Here is a 13325-nt window from a genome sequence, read left to right as displayed (position 1 = left end):
TTACCGTACCCTTAGGCTTTGTGCTCCAGCAGAAAGGAAAAACACATTATTTAAATCAAAACCTCTCTTATAAATGCTGGGGAGATGCCGTTTGCACAAACAAATGTGTTCAAAATAAACTCTAACATATTCACCAGCAGTGTAATTATGGGAAACACAGCTTTAGAAAATATGAAAACAATACATTTTCCCCGTCATCCCCAGGCAAACATTTAAATGTTGGGGAGAGGTGTTTCCAAGAGTATAAAGAGTTTAGGTCAAAGCTTTATTTTTCTTAGATATGGTGATTGCTGGATTGCAATCTATCCCCCCCCCTCTCTCTCACGCACAGAGAGAGATGCACACAAACATAATAAATCTATGTAGCATACTCACATTTTGAGAGGAGGAGAATCTACATTCTTCAAATACGCTGATGTATCTTTTTGAGTGGATTGCCAAAACACTCCTTGCTTGCACTTACAGTATTTCAGATTCCCCCTGGATTACTTTTGGTTGTTTCTACCTTACTGAATTGTATGTGTGAATAAGTGAGTTTGGCATCTGAGTCGAGAGACCGAGATGCCATGTAGGGAAGGAGTCAAATAAATAAGCATTACTAAGGCTTGAAATATCCAATATTTTGTAGCATTCAAGTGACTATAAAAACTTGATACATAGGCCTACTTCAAAAAATCTGCTGTTAAATTTGACTGTATACCAATATTATACACCACGCTGCCTATGATATTTCAAAACTTGAAATACATATAACCAATATATTTACTCAGTCAACTTACCTGTTAAAATTAGGGCTAAATAAATAAAATACAATTAAATGAGAGATGCATATGGTAATTTGTTGCATGGCTCTTTCGGGAACATGAACACGTCACCACCAGAAAAGGTGAGGAATATTCTGCAATTGTAACGGGTTGAGTGACTGGTTGCCGGGAAGTCAGGCGCAGGAGAGCAGAGATGGGTGATAACAGGAGTGCTTTAATATACACCCTGGCCCAAAGGCACAGGCGAGGCAGCACAAAGCACAACCACGGTAACATGAACCGGATGAAACAAAACAAACAAACCTAGGTTTGAAACAAACCTAGCGCAAGCCAGCCTGTAGCGTAACACCCTACACAAAGAACAATTCCATACACAGACATCTGGGAAACAGGGTAATATACATTTAGTCTGATGAGGGAATGTGAACCAGGTGTGCGGGAAAACAAGACAAAACAAATGGAAAATGAAAGGTGGAGCGGCGATGGCTAGAAAACCGGTGACGTCGTCCGCCGAACGCCGCCCGAACAAGGAGAGGGACCGACTTCGGCGGAAGTCGTGACAGCAATGGATATGAAAATCAAATAAATTGGAAAAAGTTTCCTGTGTCTAATTATTTTAGATAAAAAAACACAGATTTTTGCTCTTCTTTCTAATGGCAAATGGTTGCATTTTTGTTAATATTTGTTCCTGTTTTTAGTTTTTATCAATAAGCTTTTCATCATGTACCCCATTTGCACAAAATACTTACTTGGCAGCTTACAATACAAGATTTTAACCAATAGTAGATGTGCCTCAGCATGGTCTAAAGTTTCCAGGGATGAGTACATTCTCACATTTAAGTCATATTTTTATAAATGCTAAATTTTGCATGAACTGGCGCACACACATTTTGGGGTATATTTTGTATACGCACGGTTTATAAATGAGGCCCCTGGTGACTGAGACGGCCATGGCATATGGTTTATATCACTTTCAAATCATCAAACCATTCTGTGACCACCTGTGCCCAGTGTATGGGGGCAGTGTCATCCTATAGAGCTATAGCCATGGTAGCCAAAATAATGGCCTGCCCTTCATTTTTATACATCAAATCAAACTTAATTTGTCACATGCGCCGAATAGAAGTGTAGACCTGACCGTGATATGCTTACTTACAAGCCCTTAACCAACAGTGCAGTTCAAGAAGAGTTAAGAAAATATTTACCAAGTAAACTAAAGTTAAAAAAGTAACACAATAGCATAACAATAACGAGGCTATATACGGGGGTACCGGTACCGAGTCAGTGAAAAATGTCGCTTGGATAGGAGTGTCTGCTGAATGACTCAAATGTAAACTCTGTAATAGCCAAAAATTAAAGAGTAAAAACATGTCCCAAATCGCACTCTATTTCCTACATAGTGCATTACTTTTGACCAGAACCCTATGGGCCTGTGTCAAAAGTAATGTACTTTAATAGGGAATATGGTGCCATTTGGGACGTAGCCTAACATATCCTCAACATCTGGCCTAATCATCAATAGAACACAGTCACTGCAGCATGCTGTGTTATTCCGTGATAACACCTCCTTATTCCTCCGCTCGCTGCTTCTCTCCTACCCACTTCATGCCTTGGCTTCAGGTGGCAAAGCAGAGAGAGTAGAGGGAAAAGGCCCTGTAGACTCTTGCCGTACTCCAGAGTTAAGATTATCTGAGGTGTTAATGCTCTTCTCTCACCTCCCCTTCAGCCTTTGTTGCTTCACCCCTCAGGGCCATGCACCTGTTAACGAGTGCCGAGCCCAGATCATAGCACGTATTAAATATTTACCACCGTTTTCACCTCAGATCTCACCACGGAGCCTCTCCAGAGGTTGTCATAATGTGGTTGGAGTTTCCGGCGAATAAGCTCTCACTGAATATAGATATACTGCTTCCCAAATGGCACCCTATTCCCTATGTAGTGCACTACTTTTGACCAGAGGCCTTTGGGACACAGACATAGAGAAACTAGTGTAATGATAGGGAATGGAGATGGGACGTGTTGGAACTTTTTTTAAACGCCCATCGTGTAAATGATGCCACCCGCAAGGAAATACGAGTTTCACTGCTAAATTAGCCTACACCTCCCGCAAGAGATAAACCAAAACACTTTGCACATTAATACATTTATTAGATACTGCAACGTTACATACTGAAGCCTCATGATTCAGATAAGATGCCATCTAGTTTTAGGTCCATCTGTATTAATTTAAGCTCGGGGGCATTTGGATTGATATTCTTACATGATCCTCAAACCAAACCGCATGCACTTCACTTAACTTAAGCACATGCAGTCCACAGTCTATTTGGTTTCATATTCCATCCATCCATGGTCAGGAACTTCGAAATCTGTTTTCATAACTCAACTTCTTAACAGCAGAAACCCCCATGGCACTGCATGCAGCAGTCAATCAATAAGATGGCCCCGGCACTTACGGTTTGTGTGTAGAAAAATAATATCCCCAAATAAATGCACAAATAAGGAGAGGGAGGAGGGAATGGAGAGGAAGGGGGAATAAATCAAACCGGTACAGCCTCAGATGTGTGACGGCTGGGCAGTGAGGAGCGTAGAAATGGATCTGTTATCGGCGAGCGGTGGACAGGCAGACAGCTCATCCTCACAACAGAGGTGGCATCCGTGGAGGAGGTCAGCAGTGTTACTGAGCAGCCGGAGGGCTGACGATAGGAGAGGATAGGATGGTCCCCTGGGACGGAGAGGAATGGAATAGAGGTGTTAGAAAACAGGCGATGTGTCCCGAATGGCACCCAACAGTGCACTATTTTTGACCGGGGCTCTGGTCTAAAGTATTGCACTATATAGCGGATAGGCTGCCAGTTGGGACACATCCTTAGAAACAGGATTCTGCTGGATCATCTCCAGGCTCTGTGCATTGTCATAAGCAGAAAATATACCTATATTAGCCGTGGTTATTATAGCCAACCGGGAGCTGTTGTCAGAGCAAATTAAGGACATTCAAAAGCATAGATCTGCCTAACAGATGTAAGAAACACATGGAAACATGCTCATCTAATATCAAAGGCCTTGATTTGTTTGTTTTCAAGCTCTTGCTTTTGAATGAACAGGCTTAGTAAAGTGTACTCAACTAAATTGTAAATTGTACTGATGTACTATATCCACCTGCATACTGTGACACACTTCCCATAGTTACCTGTGAATTACAGTGCCTTGCAAACTTATTCATCCGCCTTGGCGTTTTTCCTATTTTGTTGCATTACAACCTGTAATTTAAATGGATTTTTTATTTGGATTTCATGTAATGGATATACACAAAATAGTCCAAATTGGTGAAGTGAAATGAAAAAAATTACTTGTTTCAAAAAATTCAAAAAGTAACTGTACAGATAAGTGGTGCGTGCATATGTATTCACCCCCTTTGCTATGAAGCCCCTGAATAAGATCTTGTGCAACCAATTACCTTCAGAAGTCACATAATTAGTTAAATAAAGTCCACATGTGTGCAATCTAAGTGTCACATGATCTGTCACATGATCTCAGTATATATTCCCCGTGGTCTGCAACACCACTAAGCAAGGGGCACCACCAAGCAAGCGGCACCATGAAGACCAAGGGGCTCTCCAAACAGGTCAGGGACAAAGTTGTGGAGAAGTACAGATCAGGGTTGGGTAATAAAAACATTTCCAAAACTTTGAACATCCCACGGAGCACCATTAAATGCATTATATAAAAAATTGAAAGAATATGGCACCACAACAAACCTGCCAAGAGAGGGTCGCCCACCAAAACTCACAGCCTAGGCAAGGAGGGCATTAATCAGAGAGGCAACAAAGAGACCAAAGATAACCCTGAAGGAGCTGCAAAGCTCCACAGCGAAGATTGGAGTATCTGTCCATAGGACCACTTTAAGCCGTACACTCCACAGAGCTGGGCTTTACGGAAGAGTGGCCAGAAAAAAGCCATTGCTTAAAGAAAAAAATAAGCAATTACTTTTGGTGTTCGCCAAAAGGCATGTGGGAGACTCCCCAAACACATGGGACAAGGTTCTCTGATCAGATAAGACTAAAATGTAGCTTTTTGGCCATCAAGGAAAACACTATGTCTGGCACTATGTCTGGTGCAAACCCAACACCAACACCAACATAGTGGAGGCAGCATCATGCTGTGGGGATGTTTTTCATCGGCAGGGACTGGAAAACTGGTCAGAATTGAATGAATGGTGCTAAATACAGGGAAATTATTGAGGGAAACCTGTTTCAGACTGCTAGAGATTTGAGACTGGGACAGAGGTTCACCTTCCAGCAGGACAATGACCCTAAGCACATTGGTAAAGCAACACTCGAGTGGTTTAAGGGGAAACATTTAAATGTTTTTGAATGGCCTCGTCAAAGCCTAGACTTCAATCCAATTGAGAATCTGTGGTATGACTTAAAGATTCCTGTACACCAGCAGAACCCATCCAACTTCAAGGAGCTGGAGCAGTTTTGCCTTGAAGAATGGGCAAAAATCCCAGTGGCTAGATGTGCCAAGCTTATAGAGACATACTCCAAGAGATCTGCAGCTGTAATTGCTGCAAAAGGTGACTCTACAAAGTATTGACTTTGGGGGGTGAATAGTTATGCACGCTCAAGTTTTCATATTTGTTTTGTCTCTCATTTCCTGTTTGTTTCACAATAAAAAATATTTTGCATCTTCAAAGCGGTAGGCATGTTGTGTAAATCAAATGATACAAACCCCCCAAAAATCTATTTTAATTCCAGGTTGTAAGGCAACAAAATAGGAAAATTGCCAAGGGGGTGAATAATTTCGCAAGCCACTCCACTCTGTATGTGTTAATTACATGGTACTGCTGTCCCACTGTCTTCCAACAGGTGGAGTCACTTCTCCACGATGCTTGTCCCTCAACGCTATCTCAACGCTATCTGACGTAAGACAATGACTGCTATCCTACATTGATCGATCCCACCGTTCATCCACAGGCCTGCCTCCCATGGCCACGTCATTGGTATTGTGATGTGTGAGCTGTGTGACCCCACTGAGGTATACATATCTTACAGTCCCAGAAATCCGACACACTTATCCCCATAATATACTTCAAAAAGAGGCCTCAAAAATATGAAACGTTTCCTTTCCTCCTCACCGGAGCCAGCCAAAGGTCTTCCCTGACATGTCTTTAAATTACCCACAAAAGCCCAAGTGTCAGAGAGAATTCTACTGCTGACCTTTACCTCCTGTGACTGGGAATGAGACTATTAAGAGGAAGCTAGTTAATGTTCCTTAAAGGAAGACTGTAACTTAGGGATACTGAAGAACATTTTGAAGAACATTTTTACTGTAAATTAATTTCTTATACAGTACCAGTCAAAAGTTTGGACACACCTACTCATTCCAGGGATTTTCTTAATTTTTTACTATTTTCTACATTGTAGAATAATAGTGTAGACATCAAACTATGAAATACACGTATGGAATCATGTATTAACCAATTTTTGATTCTTTAAAGTAGCCAACCTTTGCCTTGATGACAGCTTTGCACACTCTTAGCATTCTCCCAACCAGCTTTATAAGGCACTCACCTGGACTGCATTTCAATTAACAGGTATGCCTTGTTAAAAGTTAATTTGTGGAATTTCTTTCCTTCTTAATGCGTTTGAGCCAACCAGCTGTGTTGTGACAAGGTAGGGTTGGTAAAATACCAAGTTCATATTATGGCAAGAACAGCTCAAATAAGCAAAGAGAAACAACAGTCCATCATTACTTTAAGACATGAAGGTCAGTCAATCCGGAAAATTTCAAGAAACAGACATTTTCTTCAAATGTAGTTGCAAGAATCATCAAGCGCTGTGATGAAACTGTCTCTCATGAGAACCTCCACAGGAAAGGAAGACCCAGAGTTACCTCTGCTGCAGAGGATAAGTTCATTAGATTTACCAGCCTCAGAAATAGCGGCCCAAATAAATGCTTCACTGAGTTCAAGTTTTTATTTTACCTTTATTTTACTAGGCAAGTCAGTTAAGAACAAATTCTTATTTTCAATGACGGCCTAGGAACAGTGGGTTAACTGCCTGTTCAGGGGCAGAACGACAGTAACAGACACATCTCAACATTAACTGTTCAGAGTAGACTGAGTGAATCAGGCCTTCATAGTCAAATTGCTGCAAAGAATCCACTACTAAATGACACCAATAACAAAAAGATACGTGCTTAGACCAAGAAACACAAACAATGGGCATTAGACCAGTGGAAATCTGTCCTTTGGTCTGATGAGTCCAAATTTGAGATGTTTGGTTCCAACCGCCATGTCATTGTGAGACACAGAGTAGGTGGATGGATGATCTCTGAATGTGTGGTTCCCACCGTGAAGAGGGGGTGTTTTGGTGTGGGGGCGCTTTGCTGGTGACACTGTCAGTGATTTATTTAGAATTCAAGGCACACTTAACCAGCATGGATACCACAGCATTCTGCAGTGATACGCCTTCGCATCTGGTTTGCGCTTAGTGGCACTATCATTTGTTTTACAACAGAACAATGACCTAACACACCTCCAGGCTGTGTTAGGGCTAGTTGACAAAGAAGGAGAGTGATGGAGTGCTACATCAGATGGCCTGGCCTCCACAATCACCAGACCTCAACCCAATTGAGATGGTTTGGACCGCAGAGTGAAGGAAAAGCAGCCAACAAGTGCTCAGCATATGTGAGAACTCCTTCAAGACAGTTAGAAAAGCATTCCAGGTGAAGCTGGTTGAGAGAATGCCAAGAGTGTGCAAAGCTGTCATCAAGGCCAAGAGTGGCTACTTTGAAGAATCTCAAGTATAAAATGTATTCTGATTTGTTTAACACTTTTTTGGTTGCTACATGATTCCATATGTGTTATTTCATAGTGTTGATGTCTTCACTATTATTGTACAATGTAGAAAATAGTAAAAATAAAGAAAAACCCTTGAATGAGTAGGTCCAATCTTTTGACTGGTAGTATCTTCTGTATAGTCTTTATCTCACATTATTCAGACTCTGTAGCTGCTTGTCCATAACAAGACAGAATAGTCCATCCACAAATTACAGTAAACTATTGTAAATTTCAGGCACATAAATTCCATGCAATGCCCGATAGAGTTAGCATTAGGAAATCTATGATTATGCTTCAGAGTATGCTTTGATGAGCCATATCAGTGGTGCTTGGTGCTACTGTGTAAACACAAAGGCAGAGCAGCTCCAATTTTGCAGAAGTTCTACCTCAGCAGAATTGTCTCTTTGGGTGTCGTCCTTTAGAATAACAGCAAAGACATAGCTAAAATAAAGAAGTGCTGTTTTGCACCCCTTTCAGCCTGTCATTATCATCCTCGTCTCTGGAGGTCATGGCATTTATGACAATATAATAACTTCATCTCCAACCGCCTTCACAAAGGTTAGGCCTTTTCAGAGGGAAAAAAAAATATTTTTATGCACTGTCTTCTACACGTGTGCGTGTGTTTGTTAGTGTGTGTGTCTGTGTCTGTGTCTGTTTGAGTGAGAAAGAGAGAGAAGGAGAAGGCAAGAGAGCAGAAAAACAGAAAACTAGAGAAATTGTATACAAAGGAAAAAATCCAGGTCAGTGTTTTGAGAGGGTAATGTGGGGTGATTGAGTGGTTCAACAAGCATAAATCTCTCTCTCTCCTCTCTCCCCATCCCTTGCCTCCTCTACCTGTCCCCAGAGGGGGAGTCTCTCTGGATGCCTCCCAAATGGCTCCTATTCCACATTTAGTGCACTACTTTTGACTAGGGCCTATAGGGCTTTGGTCAAAAGTATTGCACTATATACGGAATAGGGTACCATTTGGGACACAGACTCTCTCACTGCCTCTCTTTCCTCTCTCCCCATCCCTCCCCTGCTTGTCCTACGTGGGGTAATTTGGAGCGGAGCTGAGAGGAGCTTCTCATTACCGTGGCCTTGCCCAGCGGCCAGAGCAAATCACAACGGCCATAGCTCAGTGGTCATGCCCTCCCTGCAAGGGGAAAAGTGGAGGAGAAGAGGGAAGAGGGGGGGAGGTGATGAAAAGGAGGAGAGGAAGGGAGAGGAGGAGAAGAGGGTATTGATCCGCTGCCAGGGCAAACACCACGGCCACCCGTACATCATCCTGAAAACGGTCCTGGGAGCCAGCTGCACTGTTCGTCTGGGCCCTATGGACCCTGGTCAAAACATTATATCGGGACTATGGTGCCAGTTCAGACAAACAGAGGAGCTAATGAGAGACTAGCTCTACCTGTCCTTATAAGACCCTGTTAATTAGCCCAGAGGTACTACCGTCTACCTCTGCCGAGACTCCCGATTCAGCACACTTCTTCTCCTCTTTTCTGTACCGGCCTCTCCTGTTCACTCCCCGCAAGGGCTCTTAAATCCCCCGAGACGAACAAGCCAAGCAAACATCAGCACCGTTGGAGCTGCTGAGAGAGAGAGAGAGAGACCCCTTCAGTAGGGGGCAGGGATTGTGAATGCCAGGGAAATTATGTCAACAGTAAACTCTGTTGTTGTGACTTTGGTGCTTTTGGGGGCATATTCCTGAAATTAGTGAAATTACAGAGCTGTTACTCAAAGGTACCTCTCTTTCTCTCTATCATGATACTTTGTTTAAAGCCTTGGCAATTTAATTGCCATTTTATTCCCTCACATACTGTAGTTCCCCATAGTGATGCATTAAATCCGGTAGTCCACCGAAGGGTTCTGAAATGGACCATGAATGGAGTTTTTACTGATCAGAGCCACGTACAGGAAAAACCCCAGTTAGAGTAACTGTGATAGGTCAGCAATAAAAATGGCAATATGGTGACACTGGTAAAGTAGACAGTCATTTTGACAAAGTTCTGTCTCCTTAGTCTTGTTGACATAGTTCCGTCTATGTGGTGCAAACAGCAAAAAGCAGGTGTGGCAGACTGACTAACTGCCAGCAGTGTGTGCGTGCGTGTGTGTGGAGTTTAGCCCTGGGACTTGACAGGTAGCTCTGTATACTCACCAGGTAGTTCTTGATGATGCCAAATTCATTAGCATCGTCAAGTACTCTGCCAGATGGGAGAGTTTTCTGTACTGTCCAAGGACATTCCCACAGCATCATTCTCCTCCCACAGCATCATTCTCCTCCCACAGCATCATTCTCCTCCCACACCATTGTCTGTCATATAAAAGTTGGCTAATGAGAGAGAGTATAAGTTTGCTCTTCCCTACTGTGTACTATGTTTTTTTTTTGTCCATTTGACCACAAATGAATATGGGTCACTGATGTTCTCATCTTTTTACCCCAGGCCTTGATAATGGACCGAAATAGTTCAGGTGTTGAAATTGGGCAACTTTTCTTTTTGTTTCACTAGCTGAATGTTGCATAGGGTCTCTTGCTGAAAAGGTTAGCCATATTATTTCAAACGATTGAATACCATATATTTGCATGGCTTCCCCTCCCCTTCCCTGCCACCTTCAGCCTGGTTGTGTCATTGTGGTTGTGTTTTTAGTCTGGCAGAAAAAGGGCATCTCATTACCGTGTGATGAATGATCAAACCAAAACAGCCAAAGCTTCTGCAGCAGAAAAGGTGCAGCCCTTTTCTTGGCCCTCAACTCAGATGTATGAAGTCAGGAATAAGTAGCACGTACATTTTACCAACGTTTTCATTACGATTCCTATTATTTTCTATTTCATTTGACTTGATTCTATTCAATTTGATTTGATTCTATTCTGCCATATTTCCCATCACACAAACCAAGCAGTGCGGTTTAGCAGGCAAAGCCTGGATGACCTGATGCAGGTTGGTTTTTACGAATTAGTTTCTAACCCCTGGCCATTACATGTGACCCTATCAATGCCTTTCTGTTGGATCTTTTCCTTTCAAGTCTAGGACTTTGTCTCGATTTTATAAATCATTTATTATATCGACGTCCTCTATGTCCTTCTTCTTCAGAGTTTTTCTTTTTTGTCTTTGTATTAATCTTCTGCTCGTTCTGACCCTCGTTATTAGAGTACACAGAGACTGTGATTCCACTGAATAAAGAAACCGCAGAATGTTTTTCTTTAGACAGTGCAGCAGGGTTGTGTATCCTTGCAAAGTCGTGAGAAATTCAACGACTTGATTACTTCATTCCTCCATCCACTTTACTGCTGATAAGAGGAGAGATTCTCTGTGAATGTCATTATTCTTATCACAGGCTCATTGTGTTAGATATTACACAACTTTGTTTATTTATCTGTGCAGTTCTTACCACCCATTACAAAGGAGGGCCAATTTGATGTTATAGTGTGTCTGTGGAGGAAACTAAAAGATTAGACCATTAGAAAAAAGAACAGATGTGATGTTCCCAACAAAACACAGAAGGAGCTAACTGATGTCAAATCAATTTTTTCCAGAAACACAGATTAACTTCAAACTCTCGATTTAAAGTTTGTCCGTTTTTTTTGTCGTTGTGTGTATAACCTTTGCATATAAATCAGTTGCTGCATAATATAACTCTGTTCCCTATTTTCCCCTCTATGTGAACATTAAGATTTGAAACTGTCTCATTACATATTTGTAATGTTGGTGCAGTCCAATTAAATACAATTAGTCAAGCCGTTTCTGAATTCAGGTTCTCATTCAGGTTTCTCACAACGCCTATGAAGGACTGAGGATGTGTCCCAAATGGCCCCCTATTCCCTACATAGTGCACCACTTTTGACCAGAGCACTGGGCCCTGTTCAAAAGTAGTGTGCTATATTGGGAATAGGGTGCCACCGGGGCACCCAGAGTTTTTCTCCAAAAAACGATCACAGCTTTTAAAACATTATTTTAGTTGGTCCATGGTGTTTTTGCTGAATCTCCAACTCTGTACACGGCATTAGGATCTCCGTCCCAAATGGCACCCTATTCCATATACAGTGCTACGTTTGACCACAGCCCTGGTCAAAAGTAATGCACAAAATAGGGTGCCATTTGGGATGTGGTCGGAGTATTCAACGCAGGTGGTGGTGATGCACACAATCACACCCCAGGTTCAATTCTGCTTCTCTTTGAATAATACATGTTTTTCTGTGGATCAAACATGGGCCTGTTCTTGCTCTGGGCAGTAGTTTAAAATGTCTGCAGAGTTTATTTTTGATGTTAGGGAGAGAGAATGATAAGCTTCCTTCACTACGACATCATAGCATTGTGTAAATAATGTAGATGCAGAAGTTGGTATAGTAGCTTCGTAATGACTAGTCTTATCTATGCAGTTATTATCTGTTATACTGGTAAATGACAGGGAACAATTCTTCTCCCAGCAATATGGCGATCAGTGGATGCCTCGGAGAGAAAACGGCAGATCATTACGAGCTGTATTGTAATGATCATTTCATGTGATTCAGTTTCAGCTTGTCAGCTGCATTATATAACAGTAAAGATTAAGAGTAAGGCTGTTCAATCTCATCCAGTGTTCTTCTCGCATAGAGCCTCATAGGGCTCTGGTCGAAAGTAGTGCACTATGTAGGGAAAAGGGTGCCATTTCAGACTCATCCACATTCTCTTTCATCTGAGTCACGTCAGCAGTCGTTTGTACTGGAAAGAGAAGGTAAGAAGGCCATCAGAAAGGACAGACACTTAGCTGTAGCGCTTCTTTGACTCACTGTCTGGCATTCAAGATGAGTGTACGAAGCTGCAGATATGTATACTGTATGATCCTGGCATTGTAGTAGTAACATAAAGACTACGTGACTCAGACAAATGATGTTCTATGGTGAATTATTTTAAATAGGGACTACAAGGTATCATATGCTTGTGTCATGACGTTGGCAGTGGGGGTAGGTTTACGACAGTCATAAATACCTCTTTCCCCCTTTTTCTCTCCCCCCACTATAACTGATGTGACATAAGGAAACCCATGGGTTAACATAGAGATTCTGGGTAACATCAGAAGTTGGGGGAAATGAACTATATTCTGATAATCCAACCAACTGAACATATGCGGTGGTACTTAAGGTATATTATGTCAGTTCGGTTGCCCTCTGACACATTCTCATCAATGATAGAATGACAAACTCTACTGTGGAAAGTATAAATGTCAGAGGTATCGGATTCACATGGAATTGTTGTTTAATTCAAATGTTTGAATATGAGCTTAGGAGTACGGCATGGCACAGCAGGGAACTTTTGCGGCATCCCACACAGCAGTAGCCAGGCTAGGGCTTTTTCCGACAGCAGGGTGATGATATATGCTATCTGTGACGTCGGTGGGGAACGACGAGGGTTGCAGCTCGAAGGAGAGAGAACATTGGGTGAAAAACCCTTCAAACACTCGGATCACCTGAGAACCGTTGGGGAGGCGGCAGACGAGGTTCAGCCAGGGGGTTAACTGCCACGGGCACTTGAAATCTGATGAACTGGAGCAGAAGCGGTTGCAGGAGAAAGTCGATCAGAAATCTGCTTTATGGAAGTCATCATCTCCGACAGAAGTTGAGAATGTCAGCCATTAAGGCCTCTTGCTGAACCAGAGCAGCTTCGTGACGTGTGACAGTCCTCGTGGTGGGACAGCATGGGAAAAAAGTCCTGGTACTGGCTGCCTCTTGGTTCATTTTAATGGCTCAGTATTTCTGTCAA

At 42.3% G+C, this 13325-nt stretch overlaps 1 pseudogene; it reads right to left on the bottom strand.

Moving 5' to 3' along the window:
- Window positions 1-3301: 3301 nt before the first annotated feature.
- Window positions 3302-13325, bottom strand: part of LOC139028267 (piggyBac transposable element-derived protein 4-like) — a 65412-nt pseudogene continuing 55388 nt past the window's right edge.

This window comes from Salvelinus sp. IW2-2015, linkage group LG9, assembly GCF_002910315.2.
Source record: "Salvelinus sp. IW2-2015 linkage group LG9, ASM291031v2, whole genome shotgun sequence".
Lineage (NCBI taxonomy): Eukaryota > Metazoa > Chordata > Actinopteri > Salmoniformes > Salmonidae > Salvelinus > Salvelinus sp. IW2-2015.
The sequence above is the reverse complement of the archived record's forward strand: the minus strand, read 5'-3'. Positions and strand labels throughout refer to the sequence as shown.